The sequence below is a fragment of the Paramormyrops kingsleyae genome, chromosome 16, assembly GCF_048594095.1.
Source record: "Paramormyrops kingsleyae isolate MSU_618 chromosome 16, PKINGS_0.4, whole genome shotgun sequence".
Classification (NCBI taxonomy): domain Eukaryota; kingdom Metazoa; phylum Chordata; class Actinopteri; order Osteoglossiformes; family Mormyridae; genus Paramormyrops; species Paramormyrops kingsleyae.
In genome coordinates, this window is record NC_132812.1 from 4963597 (window position 1) to 4983612 (window position 20016).

General features: G+C 41.8%; 1 protein-coding gene across 2 annotated transcripts in view; it reads right to left on the bottom strand.

Annotated features, from left to right (window-relative positions):
• The window catches only part of LOC111852062 (eph receptor A6), a 157471-nt gene that overhangs the window by 62923 nt on the left and 74532 nt on the right, over positions 1 to 20016 (bottom strand). The window lies entirely within an intron of this gene.

Consider the following 20016-nt stretch of genomic DNA (forward strand, 5'->3'; position numbering starts at 1 on the left):
CAAGTGAACTGAAGCAGAGTGGTGGCTCACTTCTGTTTGTTTTAATGTTTAGCATATAGCGGCGCCTCTTAACCACCGCAGGGGCTTTGCGTAGTGGCCGCCTGAACGCCACACCGGAAGCCTCCCGAAACACACTGGATGGTTTACTACCGAGACAGAGAGGACCATTAAAAAATCCCCGTCACATACAGTATGCTTAAGCTAACGCAGACGCCTGCCCCCACTGCGTTTATAGCCCTTGGGTCTTATGCCTTCCCTGTTCAGGTAGGCTAATTGAAATAAAGGCTATTTGAAAGGATGCGCAGAGGTGCTGCAGAGGTGCTACAGAGGTGCCACAAAGCTCCTGCGTCCCTCATACAAGTGACAAATTTCAAAGGGTCCACAGTTTTCCTCACGCTGTTGGTTTAAAGTGTTTTCCGAGACAGAGGCCCTTGTCCCTGTGCACATTTAGCAAATTCCCCTTTCTGGCGTCTGTCACAATACTCATCGATTTAACAAGGTAATGCAAGACCAGGTATTTAAGGGTTTGGGCCTGAAGCAGAGGGAGGCTGTGTGCTTGGCATTTCTGCCCACTGACGAATTAAAGCGTTCGCAGAGTAGCAGAGGCGCGGAGATAATCGGCGTGAAACTGCGGCTTCACACTCAGCAATCCTGCCAGATGGGGGCACATCGCTCCTGCCACAGGGGGCCACCAGCACGTCACATGCCCTCTAACTCACTGCAGCCCACGAGCTTTAAGGAACATTTTTCCCCCACAATGTGATTATTTCCATTATACCTCTGACCACTTGACTGCATAAGATGTTTTCTAAGTGGAAGATGGAGCACCCTGGACACTCGGAGAAAATAAACAAAACATTTACAAACAATTACTGACTTACTGATGGAAAAATATTCTACAGATTCTTTGAAAAGCAAACATTAGCAAAATGATTTAATAGTAATATTGGTTTTTGGTGCCTGTTTTTTTGATCCTAGAAGCTATGTTGTTGGGGGCAATTGCCCCTGGTAGAGTCTCCCAAGGTAAATGCGTCCTAGGTGAGCCAACAAAATGCAATTCAGAAAGACCCCTAATGAAAAGAAGCTTTAAGGATCGTGTAACTTTGCCTGGACTAGGGAGACTAGGAGAGCAGGACCCCCACCCTGGAACCTGGAATTTACCCTGTGAAGAGCTGTGGCCATTAGATTGTAGGCACCAGTTATGACTACAGCCCCCAAACCTGGTGGTCGACACCAGTGTAAAGGGAGCTGTCAGGCTGAAGAAGGAGGCCTGCTGATCTTGGTCAGCTTGTGGGACCCCAGAGGCAGCTGGCAGGTAGCGGCAGGCCAAGCGGACTGTGGCTGTGGCTGCTGTGGAAACAAAAACTCGGGTGCGGCAGGAGTTCAGTGAAGCCATGGAAAACGACTTCCGGTCAGCCTCAATAAGATTTTGGTAAATTGTCATGTGACTCAGGAGGGGTAAGTAGGGTTTTTCCCATGCTGTTTACAGCAGGGATGGGGGGGATGCTGTTGACTGCAGTGGAAGGAGTAATTCGAGGGCCTCCTAAATCACGCTCTCCGTGGAGAAAGCAAAGACAGGGAACTCAGAGGAGGACTTGCCCATGCAAATGAATGGTTCCAACTGTGTAAGCTTTTTGGAAACGTACCCCTGGTTGTGGAAAACTCACTAGGATAGTAGTAGGTTTATGGGTTTATGGGTCTTCATGTGTTTTGTGGACTTGGAAAAGGCATACAATCTTGTTCCTTGGGGGGTCCTGCGGGGGGTTTGCATTGCCAGAAGTAAATCAAACTCCTTCCCAGTGGTTGTTAGATCCCATGAGGGCTATGGACAGAATTTCTAGATGCAGCCAAGGCGTGGAGAGGGTTTCTGGTTCAGTGACCTCAGGACCATGTCTTTGCATTGTGCCGTTGATGCGGTCCTGATGACATCCAGTGTGCACTGGGGTATTTTTGCAGCTTTGTCTGAACTGAACAGGATAAGGATCCACACTTCTAAGACTGAGGCAAAGGCTCTCAACCAGAAAAGGGTGGATTGCCCCCTCCAGGCTAGAGATGAGTTACTGCCACAAGCGGAGGAGTTCAAGCATCTCAGGGTCTTGTTTATGAGTGAGGGAAGAACGGAATGGGAGATCAACAGGTGTATCAGTGAGCGTCAGCAGGTATATGGGCATTGTACTGGTCTGTTGTGGTGAGAGAGCTGAGCCAAAAGGTGAAGCCATCGATTTACTAGTGATCTACAGTATGTTCCTACCCTCACCTATGGTTATAAACTTTGGCTAGTGACCGGAAGAATGAGATCATGGATATATGCAGCAGAAACAAGCTTCCTTTGGTGTCTAGGGCTTAGAAATGAGGTTGTGGAGCTCAGACATTCAGGAGGAGCTGAAAGTACAGCCACTGTTCTTCAGTATAAAAAGGAGCCAGCTGAGGTGGTTTGGGCATCTCTCTAGGATCCCTCGTGGATGCTTCATGAGGAGGCGTTTTGGGCATTGACCAACCGGGAGGAGACTCCAGGGCAGACCCAGGACACACTGGAGAGCTTAAATCTCTCAGCTGGCCTGGGAACACCTTGATCTCCTCCTGAAGGAGCTGAAGGAGGTGGCTGGGGAGAGGGAGCATCCCTGTGTATCCCTTCACAGATTGCTGTCGCCATGACCTGGACCCAACTGAGCAGCAGAAAATGGATGGATGGATGGATGGATATTAAATACATATGTACTCAGATTGTTATGTTACTGGTTGAAGTTTTATAAACTGCAAATATATGTTAATATTGTTTTTGTAATTTACATGGTAATTACTATTTAAAAAAAAACAAATAAAATCCTGAGATTGGCAAACTCAGCAGAGATATGTGACTGATGAGTTTGGTATGGAACACCAACAGGATCACCTGTATTCAGCTCACGGCAGGAGAATCGCTGTGGGGTGGAGCAGAGGAGAGGGTGGCGCTCTGACTCAGGAGATGTGCTCGTTCTGTGTGTTTCCCAAAGTTAATGAGCTTTGGAAGTCACCCAAACATCAGAGACCTTTCTCTAAGCCGCCTGGACGGCGCTCGCAGCACTGGTCCAGCAGATGTGCAGGGACCTCACCTGTCCATGGCTGGGGCCCGGCCGTCCTCGACACGACCTCCGGCGAAGGCCGCCCCGCGCTTGCCTTCTTCCCTGGCTATGCGCTCCGCCACGCTGCAGAAGACCAGCGATTTCAAGAGGAGCACAATTCTGCAGCATTTACTTGCAGACCCACGTGAACAAATGTTGCAGAATAGTTCAGCTCTTAAAATCAAGCCATGGGATAGGAGTGACTGGGAGTCCTTGTAGATGTACAATCACTACAAATGCTGCATATTAGGCACCATAAATCCGGTAGGGTACGTAAAGTGAGTAATAACATGTATGGTATGTATACTGACTGCCGGCAGTGCGGCCACAGGATGGGGCTTCACCACACATCAGGCGGCTGACAGCTGATCCTCCAGGACCATTTTAGCCAGCTCAGCTCTGCCAGAGGTAAAGGATTGGGCCCTGACACCATCTGATTCATCAAACCTGGCTGTCAGAGTATCCCTCACTTAGCCGAACCGCTGACCTGAATTCCCTGCCTGCAGAGAGGCGAGTCCAAAAGCAGCAGAGACCTTCTCACGCACGCAGCGCGTTCAGCGGAAAGGCTTTCCCGAAAGATAAAGTTCAACTCTCTCCGAAGACAATGACTTCTGACTTGGTAATAACACTAAATCAAAAATATATCATTATTATTACTATTATTATTACTATGGCTGGCAGACTATAGAAATATTTCGGTAAAATGGGCACTATAAAATAAAGTATGAAGTAAAAAGTTTAAAATTGTTATATCAGATTGTGCAACTGAAGCACCTTTAGAATCTAACCATAATTTTACCCAATTTGCCAAGTCTAACAACAAGGCGTGAGCAAGTAACAGAACACAACAGCATATGGTTATCATCATTTTAAAATACATTTTAAAAGCCCTTATTTTCCATAAAAGCAAATGGAGTATTGCTATAGAACTGCAGGATATATACAATGTCACAGGGGCATCAGAAGCATTTTGAATGTGGGGGGGGGGCACACTGGCATAAAATTAATATTAAATGTTAAATGTGGGAGGGTCCAAATGAATAATTATGAAATGTGAGGGGGACATGTCCCCCTCGGATTTAATGGTGGCGACGCCCATGCCAAGTCATCATGGGGAATATAAAGGTGGGTGAATCGATACAAGTAAAATGGCACACGGTAAACTGTACAGTACGAGTAAAAGCAGAAACAGTGACCTTTTTTTGTGCAATGAAATAATACACAGGCACTACTGAAAGGAATTATTTTGCTATCCAAACAGATGTACAGGTTTGTATTATCAAAATTTTATGTATTTGTTATTGCTCAAACTAAAATGAGAAAAACAGAGAAGAACCTTTCAAGGATTTTGTTATTTATTTGTGACTGATATTACCTACTCCCAGAGTAAAAATCCCCTTTTAAGTACGTTACCAATCCACTTCCACCGTGTTTGCACTGACACACACAGAAGTGTTGCCATCTCTCCAGCTCCTAGACTCCTAATGAAGATTCCTCATTAGGAGATTCTTCATCAGCGCTTTCTCTGCCGTTCAAATGCTGTACATTATCTAATGCTATGATCAACATGCTTGATAATTAACTAAGTAATATGCTTAATTAACTTTGACAGTAATGATGATACATGAACACAATGCCATATTTTACCTCAGACACAGAGCACTTCTTTTTTACTGAGAACGAAAAAAATAATTTAAATTCAAGAAATGCTCACCTTGTTACTGTGATATGTACAGCATAGCAAAGACCCTATTAAGCAAACGTTTAACCTGGTGTCTGCAGCTATGTTTTTGTCCATTTACAAAAAGGACATAAGCAGTCATAAGCAGCTGATAAATGACCAGTGAGTGTGTGTTGCGAATTAATGTTCATAAAAATATGCCCAGCTAAACAATCTCATTATTATTATAAGGGCGCTAGAGGGAAACACAGTTCATGGCTATACTGCGGGTTGATATTTTATTTGCCATTAGACGTAATTCACCGCTGGTTGTCTGACTCTTCCAGTATTCCAGCTGTCCCATCTCTGCTTCCACCCTGCCCATTTATCAAAAAATGGGGACGTGTATTTTCAACCTCCCTGCCTGGCCATCTGCAGGAAGATTGAGCTGCAACGGAATAAATAATTTGCTAAAAGTTTGTTGCATTGCTTGAATCTTTATGAAACAGCATTCAGAGTGAACTGAGTTTTCTCCCTTGTTGTGGCCTGTTGATTTCGGCACTGTTTCCACAGAGGACTAACCCTGCTCTGTAATCAGTTTTCATTCAAGTCCCACTTTACCCCATGAAAAAGGCTGTTCCAGGATAAACACATTTTCTTACTTTTTGCTTGCATGCAGCTTAAGAAGCCTAAATCTTGTTTAAGAAGACAATTATTTTTGTTAATCACTCATCTGTTGACTCTGAATTGTTTTAGTTTTGTTTTTAATTTATTGTTTGATGAACCTTCTTATAAGTTAATCAAAGGCTTTGTCTCATGGGAGGAAAAAAAGCTGCAAATAAAATGGCCTCATTGATGAAGCACTAATACTTTCCACATAATCCCCCTTCGGCTTCTGTTTAGTATGTCTGGCCTGAGACCATTCCAAATTAGGTTAAGAAAGCCTTTATAAGTTTGAATAAAGCAAGACAAATAATGCTGGAACTGTTGAAAGTGACATTCGTACCAACACGCACCACCAGAATATAATTACATTTGGCCTGTTTTGCAGTTTCTAGATATGTTTCTTGCTGTAGCTATAATACCATTTAAAAGATATTATTTATATCCATTCACCAGCGGCGACGGGGAGCTGTTGGCACTGTGTAGCACGTGGGAGGGTAACCAGCTGAAATTGTTTCCCATCTGCATCAAGTCTGTCAAATGCCTCCGAGATGGTCTTTTCTAGAGAATACATTTGTTTTGCTCCTTCTGATTGGCACTTATCCTACATATATGCTGCAATCTGATTGGCAGCTGTTAAAAGAAGGCGGAGCAGAACTGGAGGAATCAAGTGAGGGGATTTAATTTGGAGATAAAATACCGAGATAATGCTTATCTGTGTCAACTACCACAGCCGTTCAGCCCATACATAAGCATGCAGTGCATATTCTGTGCATTTCACTTATGGGAGGGTGATATGGAGATAATGACCATTCTACCTTCTCAGATGGCACTGTCAATTCAATATACAATTGAAAACAACAACTTGAGACAATGACCTCAAAGAATCAGGGCAGGACATAGATTTGCGACAGAAAGTACACTGACCAGAAAAGCATCATCTCTCTCAGAAAGACACCTGAATAAAATGGCATCAAGCGTCCAAAAACAGTGCACATGGTAACTGTTAACAACCCAAGGAACACTAATTGTCTGGCAGAGAACATGCAACTTTCGTTTTGCCTTGGAAAATACTAAGTATGGTGAAACTCTGTGCCTTTTTCTGCAGCTTGCTTGGCAATTTTCCTCCTGGAGACTGAATGGAGGGGAAGGTAATGCAATTCTGCAACAGCAAGATCACCGTTTTTCAGAAAGCAGCATAGAAAACTTTCTGAATACCTCATCATGCCAACCAGGGCTTGTTATGGAGGAAAAAAAAATGCACAGACATACATGCAAGCAGATTCTCACATTGTGCAGAGCGGACAAAGTGCAAAATTCTTTTCCTCCTATACATTGCAGATATCGAGTGAAATACAAAAATACAGAAATGCTTTATATTTAATCTCCTAAAGAAATTGGTTGGCCATTTTATTCGAAGTAGCGGTGCTCTCTCATGTTTCTTCTGCAGAGTATATTTAGAGACTCATAAACTACTAATTTGTGGGTCTGTATGATAAATCATGCCTTAGGAATTAATACTAGTATAATTAGGCAAGGGATTGTGATGATATTTTTGCCGCATGTGCATTATTTCCAGACCAGAATGAAACTCAATTGGACAAAACATTAAATGAGGGTCCAGGGTGTCTTCTGTGAGTCATTAAGGTGACCAACTTACACTTTCATTACACTCATGATTTTATTACTCTGGGATATTTCATTTTTGCAATGTATTTAAACACCATACAAAACACTTTTAAAAAATATGTACTATAACAGAAATTTATAGAGAATTGTACAGTAAATGTGATATGTAGCTTCATATGATCAGTGGACAAAAATTATAGTGCAGCATATTTCTGTGTGAAACACTTGACGGTTGGTCATTTTTCACTTAGTTTAAGCATTACATGCGCATAAAAGTCAAAACATTAAGGTCCACTGAATATGGATGTTTCCCACAATCTATATTTTAAAAAAGGGAATATGATCCAAATGTTACGCCAGCGGCGATACGGCTTATAATTACATTTGCTTCTCCCACACACACTGGAAGTAAATTCTGAATATAACCTATAAAAAAAGATGAACTCTAATAGTAACACATCTTATGATAAATGGGGCTGTTCGCCTATAATTGGACTTTTCCTGCTTGCCTAATTGATGTGCCAGTATTTTGTATATAGGGGGAAAATTCCTTTAAATGTAATCATATCAAATGATGAAATGGCACTTAAGAAATGCTGGGGAATTGCATTTGCAAATAATTAGGCGACTACGAAACGAAAATGCATATGAAGTAGCTCATTAAGAGAGGGGCTGGGCAGGACTCACACTGGAACCCTGCTGCATGCCAGCCATCCAGACAGGCGGAATTTAGAACTGCAGTTCATTATTTTCAGAGAACGGTCCAGTCATCTGCATGGTGCAGAAGCCCTGTTTCGTAGTCAGTCTTTTCTCTTGCTAGTTCTCAAAAAAAGGGATGTCAAAATAGCAGCTGACAGGAGAATTGCCAGTTACGTGTTTGGATCAGATTGCATGGTATACAAACCACACAATTCATCTAAATCTATCCCATGTGATTTTAGCCCAAAAGAACAGTTTAGATGGAGGTCATCACAAATCACTTACATTAACACATTTTTAGATTAATGAGACATAATATTCATTATGACCCAGCAAGGTGACTCGATGAGTAGCACTGTTGCCACACGTCTCCCAGGTTGGGGGTTTGAATTCCACCTGTGGGGCGGGCATCATTATTTTACATTGTGGGGACCAAGTGTCTGTGAATGCATTAGAAAAACTAAAAAGTCCTGTATCTTTTTTGGTTACTTATGGTTAAGGTTAGTGCTGGGTAGCAGTTAAGTTTGCCATTGTTGGGATTGGGGTTATGTCCATAGAAAGGAATTTGGAGTCCCCAAAAAATATATATACCTAATCCCTGTGTGTGTGTGTGTGTGTGTATGTGTGCACGCGCATGAACACGTGTGTGTGTGATTTCTATGTTCACCGTGTCATGTTGATTTTCTCTGAGTTCTCTGGCTTCCTCCCGTAGTCGAAACACATGCAGTTAAGGTAATTAGCATCTCTAATTTAACTCTAAATTTAGCATTGCTAATTTGCCTATTGGGTACATGCATAAGGCCTGTGTTGCACTGGCATCCTGTATGGATTCCACCCCTGCCTGGTGCCCTGTGCTGCCTGGAATAGGCTCCAGGCCCACTGCACGGGGTAAGTGGGTGGATATTTGTTACTGCCAGCACACTGGGACTCCTCTGCAGATGCCCAGGCATTTGTGCAGCCTGGAGTAGAAGACAGGAGTCCTGCATCCACAAAGCAGCACGCAAAGTCGCTGTCAGTAAGCGCGGGTCCCGGGTAAAGTTGGCCTCCTTGTCAGATCTGAAAAAGGCAAGTTAAGACCTCAGCCTGTTTGCTGCTGGACATTTACAAGGCTTCAGGGTCTGCCTGGGCTGAAGAGGAAGAAAATAACACAAGTGTGAGAGAAAACAAACTATTAATGGCTGTCTGTTACTGTAAGAAACTCATGTTGTACATAAGCCAGACTGTCTCTTTGTATACAACACCAATCAAGCTGTAACTGTGAAACTGCTTTGTACCAGACCTCTGGCTACAGTATCTCTATAGTCCTCATGTTTTTTTGCTACTTAGCACAACGAGGTACTGGGTGTGTTTTACTACATGCGGACTTGGAATTCCAGGTGCTTTAAGGCAATGATTGTGCCCATTGGTTACTGAAGAATGGACAGTGTATGCTCATTGGTTACTAAAGAATGTACAGTGAATGCTCATTGGTTATTGAAGAATGGACAGCATATGCTCATTGCTTTACTGAAGAATGGACAGTGTATGTTCATTGGTTACTAAAGAATGTACAGTGTATGCTCATTGGTTATTGAAGAATGGACAGCATATGCTCACTGCTTTACTGAAGAATGGACAGTGTATGTTCATTGGTTACTAAAGAATGGACAGTGTATGCTCATTGGTCTCTGGAATCAGATGGGTGCTTCCCAGCTTAAGAAACAACAATTATCCATTGTCTGTCTCATCAGAAGCCCACCTACATACATACATACATACTGTATGTCTGTATTGTGTTACACTGCTGGCTATATAATTTATTCATATAACAGAAGACAACTAAGAACTTATTATTTCCATGACAGGGAGCTACATGGTAAAATCTCCGGCTAGAGCTGCATGAAGTCTGTGTCATTTTTACTACACTTGTACACAAATACATAGCTTGCCTGTGACACTCATTTCAAGATTAACTTTAATTGTGATAATCATGGTCACGCACTATTCAGACGCCTGTATTGATGTGCTGGACACTAAATAAAAAGCAATGGCAGATAAAGGAGATTGTCCTTGACCTAGTATTCATGGTTTGTTTCACTGGCCATATGTAGATTTACGTACCTCGTTAGAGAATAGGACTGTATGTAAGCCTTCTCCCTGGGCCGTCTGCATGGAGTGCAGCTTTCAGAGATACGGTGACGTAAACAGACACCTTCTGCTTAAGTAAAGACCATAACCTCAAACTGGTAAATAATAAAGTATAATTAGGGACAGAGAGCTGGTTTGGAATTATTGCAAAGTGTATCCAATGGAAATAAAAAAAATACAGTGAAACCTAAATCAGAGACCAGGAGGATACTGAAATACAAATTTCTGCTAATTAGCAGGGCCAGACAAAGTACTACATTGAATCCAATGGTTGTAAGAGACAAATTAGCAGATCTTTACAAACATATTCATGTGTTTTGTTCAAGGTTATCTGTATGCGCTTTTGCCGGTGATAGGCGAAACAATGGTGCTGGAGCAGATTAATCACTTGCTCGGTGCCCACAGACAAGGATGGTGCAGATACTGAAGCCCAGGTAACCTGATGAGAATAATTACCTTACTGGGGATAAATGGGGTCAGTGGGAAGATCTGATGCAAGATTAAGGAATCTGAAGTGTCCCCACAAGGGAGCAATTGCTGTATTTACTGCTTTATTACTCTTTCTCATTTACTTCTGTTCAGTTACAACATCATTTTACATTTGTAATAGCTAAGAAAAGTGTCTCACATAGCAGAGGCTTCATCCCAAAACTTTCACAATTCTAATAGCGAAAGTGCTACAACCAAAAGCTCAGAACAACTGTATCACAGAAACTGCCAATCCAGAGCTATGCAGATCTGATTTGGGTACTGCAAAAAGCCATAGAAACTGCCAATCCAGTGCTATGCAGATCTGATTTGGGTACTACAAAAAGCCATAGAAACTGCCAATCCAGAGCTATGCAGATCTGATTTGGGTACTGCAAAAAGCCATAGAGACTGCCAATCCAGAGCTATGCAGATCTGATTTGGGTACTGCAAAAAGCCATAGAGACTGCCAATCCAGAGCTATGCAGATCTGATTTGGGTACTGCAAAAAGTCATAGAGACTGCCAATCCAGAGCTATGCAGATCTGATTTGGGTACTGCAAAAAGCCATTCGATGTCAAGCGGACCTGTGTGCATTTTTTGCAACACTGGGAGGTAGAGACCCGTCCAGATCGTGACAGCAGATTACAATCACACCGGTTTACAGTCCCTCCGCGTATCCTGTCAGCAAACGCGTGTATGTTTACCAGTGCCCTGAAAGTCAATCTTATATTCTAAATGTCAAATCCATCGCTGCACTGGGACAAACTCAGAATCTACCGCATTATATGTTATGGATTCATTTCAGCATCTTTCTCCATGTGTTTTCTAATTTAAATTGTGACATTAATGCATTGTGAAGTAAAATGAAAGCCTTCATTTTAGCAGCAATTCTGAACATTATAGGCAGCAATGGTAGTGGGGGGGGGGGTTGCTCAGCAGGGTGGGCCTCTGTGCCTGTGATCGGAAGGTTGACACATCTTCACTGGGTCCTTGAGCAAGGCCCATGACCTCATGGAAAATGCTCCAGGGGCTGCAAAGTAAATGGCTGAGACTGTACTCAGTCCCCAAGGTTAGATCTCACATCTATATGTGTGCATGTCTTTAAAAAACATATTCCGATGTATCTGTTTTCGTACTGGAGTAAAAGGCAAATGAAGCTTCATTTCATATAATAGGCGACGCACCAATAAACTCCCCATCACAATACCCCAACCATGCAACTGAGGATCTTCCCGTCCAGAAGTGATTATAAGACCCCCAAATCCTTTGAAGCCAACACAGACACTGCTTAAATCCCATCTGTTTTTGATATGTTGAAATGAATATGGGAGAAAAGCAGGTAGAATAAGCGGGACTCTGCTGCCAACTCCAGCCGCGCTACAGCAATTATGCTGAAGACTTTGGCTCTGTTTTTAAATAAACAGCTTGATTTGAGTTCACATCTTGCCAGAGCCATTTTATTCCGAGGTAGACTGTAATCAGAGAATACCTTAAGTGACAGTGCCTGTCCCTCCTCTTTCTGTTTTGTTAAAACAAAACAAATGCATAATATTATAAGCCATCGATTCTGATCATTTCATTTCATTAACACCTGGCAGTCGATGTAAAAAGCGAAGATGAATTGGGGGGGGAGGCAGGCGTTCCCAGCAGAGAATGCAAACACCTGTGCCCATCCAGTATGCTGGAATTTCTATGGGTACAGTGGCAAGGGATTCTGGGAAAAGGATTTGCAATAGCAAAGTAAAACCGCTCTCTGTAATTTCAAGGCCTATTACAAGGACGCTACATCTTCTGCGTAATTAAAAGAAAGAGCTGATTGATGAAGGTTTATGCTTGTAACTGTGATATGAGTTAATATTTTCCTTTTTTGGCAGTACAGTGATCCCCCGCTATATCACGGTTCAGCTATCGCGCCCCCGCTATATTGCGGATTTTTCCCCGATGCATCACAGTTCTCTGCGTATCATGTACAGTACCTTGCTTGTGGTCCGATTGTTTTCATTTTGTTCTAAGCCCTACGATGGCTCCCAAGCATCCCACATCTTCTAAGCCTTCTGGTAGTAGTGAGCCTAAGCGCCAGAGGAAGACCTTGACCATTCAGGAGAAGGTAAACTCCTGGATATGCTTCGCGAAGGAAAGCGTTACGCGGAGGTCACTCGCCATTATGGCTTGAATGAATTGACGGTACCCTCAGAAGAGCTGTAAATGCTCTGCTTTCCTGTGCAGTACGTACTCATCACCTACATACGTACTTCATCGGGTACTGCACAGCTAATCATTCATCATCATCCAAGTTATGGAGTGTATCTTCACTGGTGAGTACCCATACTGAGCTTAAAATATTTTGATTTTTACATATTCCATTACGTATACACAGAGAGAGAGAGAGAGAGAGAGATATGTATATATACAGTACATATACATTACTTATTATTGTTATTATTATTATTATTATGTTACTCATATCCTTAGCCCGACATCCACATATCATATGTGTTGTTTTAATAAGTTTACATGTATTTAAAGCGTGTGGGAGGGGTATTTTAAGGTTTAAACTATATATATTTTTTTTTTATATGGTCTTTCTATATTGCGGATTTTCAGCTATCGCTGATGGGTCTGGAACGCATCTTCCGCGATAAGCAGGGGATCACTGTATTCAGACTCACAAACATCTGTAGCCCTACTACCAAGCTGAGGGCCAAGATCTTCTGCCTTCTCAACCAGTTTTCTTTGTGGATGATATGGGTTAATCCCTTTGATGAGATGTGGGTCAGAATGACCCTCTACTTTGGAGTGGTGGTAGAAGACAGCTCCTACCTCACTGCTGCTGAGTGCATCCACAGCAGCATGCTGACTGAATCTAAAGTCAAGTCAAATTTATTTATATAGCATATTTAAACATAACAATAGTTAATCCAAAGTAGGGGTGGGTGATTTTCCCAAGAAATCATATCACAATCTTTATAACACAATAAATCCAGGATCGGAATTGCAAACTTTCTCCCCAGTTTTGAAATGTACTGGCAAGAATACCCAGACTCGAACAAACCTAAAGACTTGTCTATTGGCACCATTTAAAACATAATATTGCATTAAAACACCGTTTCCAAAATTGTAATTAAATCCTTAGTTAAACTTTATTTAAATATTAAACAAAGTTGTGTCAGATGCTTCCTTTTAAGCTGGTTTAATAGATTTGTCATATTACCTCTGCAAGTGGTGACCAAGGCCTGGCAACGTTCAAAATTCCTTTGTGAATTATCTGACTGCGCATGCCCGATTTGCACCTCACACATCTTGCACATGCTTAGTACTACATTTTACGGCATATTTTACGACAGTGCCCAATTCGTACCACCTCGTTTCACAACATTTTCATGACCCAACCTGATCCCATTAGTATTTCTTCTCACTACATCTGGTTAATTTTACAGTGGGCCTGGTGTTTGTTAAGCCGGGTTATTAGTGATAAATAATTAGTAACTAAATAAATGATTAAAAAACAATTTCAATTAGAAATTAAATAATTTTAGCACAATCAATCTTTCCAAACATTAAAAAATCATCGTTCATAAAACCAGTTAAATAAAATTAAAAAAATAAAATTACAAAATTCAGACTGGCAGCCATCTTGAATCATGCACTTCCGGTTTACTTACACAAAACAATAAAGCATAAAACATTTTTGCTCCTTCCCAACTCTCAGGGAACTGGAAGGGAGCAAAAACGTGGACTGTCAGGGGGTCCCTGAGAACTGGTTTCAGAAACACTGCTATACGCTTTAACAGACCCAACTGCTATAATAAAATAGTTGTAGTTGTGTTTGTGTCTGTGTGTCCACAGGAAATGAAATAATAAAAATAAACCACTAACAGAATACAACAGTGATACAATATTCCTGTGAACCCTGCGGGGAAATTCTCCATTTGCCTAGCCCTTCTTGCTCTCCATGAGACACACAGACACATACGCAGGTGAGAGCAAGCCAGTGTGCAGCGCCCCCTGGGGCTGTGGGGGTCACAGCGCAGGGTCAGCCAGCATGCAGTGCTCTTGGAGCTGGGAATTAAGGGCCTTGCTCAAGGGCCCAATGGGCCCCAGGATTCAAAGAAGCAACCTTCTGATCTCAGGCATGTCATGGATCCTGACCCGCTGAGCCACAAACTACCCCCCCATTCAGGAAATGGAGGAGTGTTGGAGACATTTCAGAATGCCCACCAATGTTTCTGATTTTGCATTCTTCCATATTCCTTCCAGTTTGATCCTTATTAGTGGACAACAGTAATGCTATTCATCTAAGGGGTGAATAAGCAGGGAAGCAGCCTGACCCTGGAGTCTAAGCACAGCAGCAGCAGCATAAAAGGGAAACACTACAGCAACCTGTCAGGACAGGTAAACGTTAGCTTGCAGTGGCAGCTTCCATTAAAAGACACTTCAGAACAATCTGGTGCATCTTAATACATTCATGTGCCTCTTAATCCCACAGCTGGCCTCGCTTCCCGGCACCATCGGGGAGGGCCTTTGAACCTTGTACTCCCGCCTGTACTTGCTTGAATGCAATCATGCTCACTGACACAGCTCCACTCTCCCGTGACACCTGTCCAACAGGACCAGCGATTCTGCTGCCTTCCAAAGAGGATGCTCTCAATCCCATCGAGCGGCGGCAGGGAAAACGGACAGCTCCCACATCCCGCCCTGTCACCGGACAGCTAACGGCCGGACCTGCCAGGGTGACAGGTGACATGAAACAGGGTGATAAATCACTAATCACTTTCGTGTCTGCCCCTTGTCTTGTACGGGGTACTTTGAGTTTAAAGGGTGAAAGCTCAGCTCTTCACAAGGCTGTGGCTCCTTGAAGACGAAATAAAATATGTTGCGGTAGGAGATGTGATTTTATCAGAGCTCATCATAAAGACCAGCATAGCTTCATTTTCATATGCTCAAGAAGAAATTCATATATATATATATTAGGGATGGCACGGTTCATGAAAAAAAACCGAACCGTTCGGTTCGCTTGTCTCGGTTCGGGGCATGCATGCGTCGCACGGTTCGACGGTTCATGACATGCGCAATGTAGCCTCGTGCCCCGTATGTGACGTCAGTGTGTTTCCCTTTCGCGCGAAAGAATAGGCTATATGCACAGAGCGGTGTGACGTAGTTCCGGTAAAAGTTCAGCCAGCTAAGTAATTTCCGGTAGCCTTTCGTTTGCTGCGTTTAAGCTCGTGTTTTCGGCGTTACCACCCTGTCTCTGAAGAAAACGTTTAAATTTCAGCCAACCGATAGCACAACATCTGAACACTGTTGTGCGCCTTTGTTGTGTGACTTTATTTAATGTGCGGTTAGGCACTTTGTTAAAGAAAATTAAGTTATCTGTGACAAAGCACTCCAGTGAGTGTCATGCCTCGATCGTCCGCTCTTTCCGTGTGCCACGCCCCCTCGTTAACCCTGTGTGGATTCCCCGTGTTTACCAGCTGTTCCGGATTGTTGTCAAATTTGTCATTACTCCATTGTATTTAGTCCGCGTTTCCGTTTCTTTCTCCAATCCGGTCATTATATTGTAATTCTGCTTTACCGCTCGTCTGTGTTCCTTTTGCTCATTAAACCCCCACATTCCCCCGATCCTAGGTCTCCTCGCCTCTGCTTCCCCGGTCAGCGTTGTAACAGTGAGCCTGCTTCCATGCTGCAATGTGAACATTTGCCATGTTCCTAAAAATTCTGTTTATTGCACAGTGTCTGATCACACAGACCTACAGGCTATTGCCAGATGATTATACTAGACATATCAACTGGACATATTTTGCACTATTACAGATTGATGTCTTGTACATACAGTACACAGAAACTGATTTTATCGATTACTCAAGACCATTCAATATAATTAATACCAATTTTTTTCACGTTATATATATATATATATATATATATATATATATATATATATATATATATATATATATATAACGAACCGAATCAGGCTTAATCAACATAGGTGATCTATCATTTTAACGATCCCCAATTAAATTAACCCCGTGGACCGGACAAATACAAAACGAATGATTAAACATTATATGCATCTCTTTTTGTATGTTTTCTACATAAGACCGCGTGCCCATACCCAACTGTAATAGCGATTAAAGCGATCTATTCTTTTAGCATTTATGTTAAGGCAAGACTTTTATTTTATTACTGTTCTGTGATTAATAATGTTTAATAATTTTAATAATGTGCTTTAAGTCAAGTCAAATTCAGTTTATGCATGATTACATGATATAACTTTTTTAATACTGTATCCTAAATTGTGGATAATTAAGCTATATATCATATGCTGAAGTACATTTCTGGAGTGTTAAAGATTAAAAGAAAAAAATAACAAGAACCGTACAGAACCGAAAACCGTGACCCTAAAACCGTGATACAAACCGAACCGTGGGTTTTGTGAACCGTGCCACCCCTAATATATATGGACCACGTTGTTATAAAGTCTGGTTCACAAATTCACAAATTTTATTTTCTGATATCAGGTGCACAGGGTTACTAATCATAATAGTGATCTGGGTTTGCATTATAAAGCCTGTTCACCAGGTTTTATAATGCAAACCAGATCACTATTATGATTAGTTGCCACCAGGTGGACTCCTGGTTACCATACAGATGGCATTCTGTCACCAGTGCATGTCTCCAGGCTCCCCACGGGCATGTTCATTTTTGTGACGATTACATCCATTTTCCTGCTCATATTTTCACCTTAACATATCCAGGCATTATGGGCTTTTCCAGTGCACTGACTTTCCTCATAATACGCCCAAAATAGGACAGTCATTTGTGCGTCAAGCGAAAGCAGATCCTTACCGGGGATTGGAAATTAATTTAACACGAAGAGCTTCACCTGAACAAATTGAGATTGAGTCAAGATAACTCACTAGAAGCAGTCTGGGTGTGTAAGAAGAAAAATGTGAAGACACTTATTGAAGCTGTTTGGCTACTGCTGCCATAGTAATTGAAATGGGATGATTTTTGCAGATATCTGCAATGTTTCTGTTACTTTAATAATGTGTGAATTCGCCCTAAAATAATCAATCCATGTTCTGTAACTGTTTGTCCCGTACAGGGGGTCTGAAGCTTAAGAGCACAAAGCAGTAAAACTCAGAATGGGGTGCCAACCCATCACAGGGCACACTCACGCCTGTGAGCAATTTGGAAACTCAAATGAACCTCGGCAAGCTTTTGTACTGTGACACCGGAGTACCAGGAAACCCCATGAGGACACAGGGAGAACATGCACACATATGGAGCCATAGTGGAGAATCGAACCCTGGTCCTAGAGGTGTGAGACAACAATGCCAACCACTGTACCACTGTGCCTCCCCCCAAATAAGCATTAAATCATTGCCATTCTAATCAGGGAATGTCATGATCATTAGACTGGCTAAATTATTTCTTACTGCACAATAAACATTTTTTAGTTTTTTTTGTAAGAATAAAAATTCCCGTCGATGCAAATGAAAAATAAGCAAAACAAAGAAGTTCACATTAATAAACAAATTAATAGATAGATTTTAACAGGAGGATATTAATGATCCAACTCACACATCAATTGCTCTTAGGAATAAGGAGCAGAGACCTTATTTATTTACTGTTTGTAAACTGTCCTAAAAAAGCACACGTTAAATTAAGTAATTAGCCACGCACCTCAAAATAGGTTTACATAAAACATCCCATAGACAGAAAAGACACGCTCACTTCAGCTGGCCTCTGCAGGGTCATAAAATCCACAAATAGACTGCGACTACTTTGTACTGATTTTCACAATTAATTCTTCCTTTTCTATCATTATCTACGCTTTAAGGCGCATAATCAGTCAGGAACTCAAATGCATCGCCCTAACCATATGTTATATACTGTATCTCGGCAATGGTAATTTTCAGCAGTATTAAAATTAGTTTCACATGAAGTCACTGAAAGCTTTAAGATCTTACTTTCCTTTTACTTTCAGGCAATTTACGCTACAAACTACATGGATAAGACTGAGAGTTTCCAGATAATAAAGTCACTCATGATATAGTGGCATAAAACAAAGACATAAACATAGACACAGACTAGAAGAGATGCTCTTGCTGCAGCCCAGGTAACAAAACATCAATTGCAAATACAGACATCAGTTTCCCCACAACTGTTCTGTATACTTACTATTTTCCATCAAGGCACAGCTGCTATGCTCATGGGTAGACATATAAAAAACAGAAGACACTGAAGCTGCTACTTACTGACACATAATAATGCTAGCTATGCTGAAGGCTGACAGGCTGGCTCCATCATCCAGACCCTCTCTGCCGGCTCGGCGGACACCACCGTTTCATTACTCGGCTGCTACCTGTTTACAGGTGGCACCAGGGACTGGCACTGTCATCTCACAAACCTCGGCAAGACAGACAGAGGTGATGCCGGCACCCCAGGCGTCTGAATCGCTTTCTGCCTGCTGTGATGGAAGAGCTCCGGCGACGCTCTGGACAGCCATGAAATATGACCAAAAAAATGTAATTAAGTTGTAAACAAAAGATTTTGCTTTCTGAACATAACTATTGATTCATGTAAAAAAAAAAAAAAAAAAAAAAAACATTACAAATTGTTGCACTGTTTCTTAACTGCTGAGCAACGCACTCAACTTGCATGCATTAGACTTCTTGACGGAAAAGAAAATGAAAAATATTCCTATTACAGTGGTACCTCAGAACTCGAACTTAATCCATTCAGAACTCCGGATCGAATCCTAAAAAGTTCGGGTACTGTTCGAATTTTCCCCATAAGAAATAATGGAAAACCAATTCATTGGTTCCCGGCCCCAAAAAAATTACACCTAAATATGTTTTTTTTTTTAGCATTTAAACACAAAATGAACCGGATAAAACAAGAAGAGCATATACTGTACTAAACACATCTAAGCACATTTAAAACAGTAATTTGTAAAGTAAGAAAATAAATGTATCCAAACAATGTGTAAAGTTACAAAAAAACCCAATGTGTCATGCCCCGATTGTTCGCTCCTTCCGTGTGCCACGCCCTCTCGTTAACCCCGTGTGGAATACCCTTGTGATCAGCTGTTTCTGGTTGTTCTCATTAGCCCTCTGTATTTCGTCCGCATTTCAGTTTGTTTCCCCAGTCCTGTCATTGTATTGTCCGTCTGTGTTTTGCCTGCCTTACCTGTAATTAAACCCCGTATTCCCCGATACCCTGACGTATGCGCCTCCGTATTGTCTCCGTTCCGTCCCCGCTCGGCACGACAATATTATAATTAAATGTATTAATGGTTTATTATTAATATTAAAATAATAAGAAATCTTTATTTTAAAATGTATTTTATTATATAATAATAATTACTGTTACTGTCTATCATTGTCTAAATGTATTTTTACTGTCTAAATATATGTATTCAGCAAGTGTAAACATGCAGGATGCTATCACAGCGAATGCCAGGCTGAGACTGAAGTGTTACCCTCATCGTGTTTCCGCTGAGTGCCGCGTGACTCATTTCCCGGCGCGTACAAGTTATCTTAGGTCGGCGTTCACGGTTTGACTTCTGAGATTCAGATCGAGTACTAGGTAATTTTTTTCCAAACTGGTTAGTTCCACTTCTAAGAAATTCAAGTTCTAATGAGTTTGATAACTGAG